At 34.0% G+C, this 2,500-nt stretch overlaps 1 non-coding gene across 1 annotated transcript; it reads right to left on the bottom strand.

The window, feature by feature from the left end:
• Window positions 1-1,432: 1,432 nt before the first annotated feature.
• TRNAF-GAA lies at window positions 1,433-1,505 on the bottom strand. Its single transcript has one exon. It is a non-coding gene; the product is annotated as a tRNA-Phe (tRNA).
• Between the last annotated feature and the right edge of the window lie 995 nt (window positions 1,506-2,500).

Raw genomic sequence — 2,500 nt, 5'->3', positions numbered from 1 at the left:
ATCACCATCTACTTCAGAGATACCTCCTGAAACATTTTTCAAATACAAAAGTTCAGTATCTTCCCACGAATTAGTGAATTAGGAAGCATTCCTTTGTAGAGAATAACAAACAGCAAATTAATCTTCCTAAATTGCATTTCATCGTAAATGTGAACTACTTATACAAATAAAAATACAAATCAAAATGCGGGAGATAAAAAAGATGCAGGGTCGTTTGTCTGCTTGGCTAGTCAAGCATGGACTAGTTCATAGATCTTTGGGCTTCGATTATCAAGGAATAGAGACTTTACAAATAAAGCCTGAGGATTGGCATTCCATTGCTGTCATTTTATACGTATATGGTTACAATTATCTACGTTCCCAATGTGCTTATGATGTAGCACCCGGTGGACTGTTAGCTAGTGTGTATCATCTTACGAGAATAGAGTATGGTGTAGATCAAACGGAAGAGGTATGCATAAAAGTATTTGCCCCGAGGAGTAATCCTCGAATTCCATCTGTTTTCTGGATTTGGAAAAGTGCGGATTTTCAAGAACGGGAATCTTATGATATGTTGGGAATATGTTATGATACTCATCCACGACTTAAACGCATCTTAATGCCTGAAAGTTGGATAGGATGGCCCTTACGTAAGGATTATATTGCCCCTAATTTTTATGAAATACAAGATGCTCATTGAATGATAAGAAACTAATCCTCATTTCTATAACTCCATATATTCAAGGAGTATTTGTATGTTCTCTTCGAAATCAAACGGAGTAATTGAAGTATCATTCGTAATATGGATGTGCTAAATAAAAAAAAACAATACAATTAGGGATTCATTGAAATTCTCAAATTTGGAGTATACTTCTTTCTTTTTATTTTGGAGCCAATAGGATGAATTAAAAGAGTTCCACATTATGAACTTTGTACCGCGCACATAACTTACACGCACCATAGAAGGTCGCGTAGGAGAGAATGAATAAATAGAATATGAAAAAAGAAAATAACAAGAAAGCAAAGGGATCGAATTCTATTTGTACTGTATCTCAGATCCATCTTGGCTATTCCCATCCATTAACTCCTTGAGACTAGACCTTTGCTTGGGTCTTTCAACCAACTAATTGAACCTTTCATATATGTATGAAGTATTCATATTTTGAATTTGAACGAGAGGAGACACAGTCTGAAATGAACAAAAGAAATCAAAAAGAAGAGAAAAGAGAATCTAATTTGGATATTTTACGTATAGATACTTTTTATATTCTACTCTTTCTAGAAATTTTCCTCAGCTATAGCTATAAAATAAAGGAATATAGTTCCAGATACCTAGATGGGTAAGGATGTATCATGATCTATACTATTAATGAATATGTATGTCGATCCATATCAATTAAGTTGTAGATATCAATTTCATTTATGGAATAGATACTTATACAAATTAAGTATGTGCCAGGAACCAGATTTGAACTGGTGACACGAGGATTTTCAGTCCTCTGCTCTACCAGCTGAGCTATCCCGACTATTCCTTACACATCATTCTCATTTTACTAGATGACTTGGTTCTATGTCAATTAAAAAGACGAAAGGGGTAGAAAAAGTCTTATCCAGGCCCTAGAATTTTTTGGATTTTCAAAATATATATATATAGGATAGATCGTTAATTTAAGGGGTCAAATGGTCCTTTTTTGGGGATAGAGGGACTTGAACCCTCACGATTTTTAAAGTCGACGGATTTTCCTCTTACTATAAATTTCATTTTTGTCGGTATTGACATGTAGAATGGGACTCTATCTTTATTCTCGTCCGATTAATCAGTTCTTCAAAAGATTTATCAGACCATGGAGTAAATGATTAAATCAATGAATATTCGATTCTTTCTTCAACTTAGAATTGATTCACAACAATTCTTTTCTTTTAAAAAATTCCCGTCGTCATTAATCATTTGAGATAGTATTCAGTACGTATACGTATGTACATAGATTTCTCCTTTCCCTTTCTCGAGTTTCGAGAAAAAGATTCCTTTACCAACGCAACGTGGGCAACTCCCTTTGTTAGAACAGCTCCCATTGAGTCTCTGCACCTATCCTATTCTTTTTTTATTCTCGCTTTATGAACCCTTATTGTTTTGTTGGTTTTCGTAAAACAGGATTTGGCTCAGGATTGCCCATCTTTAATTCCAGGGTTTCTCTGAATTTGAAAGTTGTCACTTAGTAGGTTTCCATACCAAGGCTCAATCGAATTAAGTCCGTAGCGTCTACCAATTTCGCCATATCCCCCTTTTATTTATGCGGAAATCCTGCATTTATTCGAATTAGATACCGATTTTTTCTTTTTCTATATAAACCATAGAAAAAAGCGTTTCTTGTTCTTTGAATTTCTTGCCTATCTTCTTTAATCTCTATCGGAGACCTACATTTGATCCATCAGAAATAATTCTATTATTTCTGTATCCGCAATTCAATATGGATGGATATTATATATATCATAATATATATGTCTCTTTTACTCTCATTTT

The sequence above is a fragment of the Rhodamnia argentea genome, unplaced genomic scaffold (genome assembly GCF_020921035.1).
Source record: "Rhodamnia argentea isolate NSW1041297 unplaced genomic scaffold, ASM2092103v1 Rarg_v2.28, whole genome shotgun sequence".
Classification (NCBI taxonomy): domain Eukaryota; kingdom Viridiplantae; phylum Streptophyta; class Magnoliopsida; order Myrtales; family Myrtaceae; genus Rhodamnia; species Rhodamnia argentea.
Note: the sequence above shows the minus strand (reverse complement) of the source record. Positions and strands in the feature narration are given on the sequence as shown.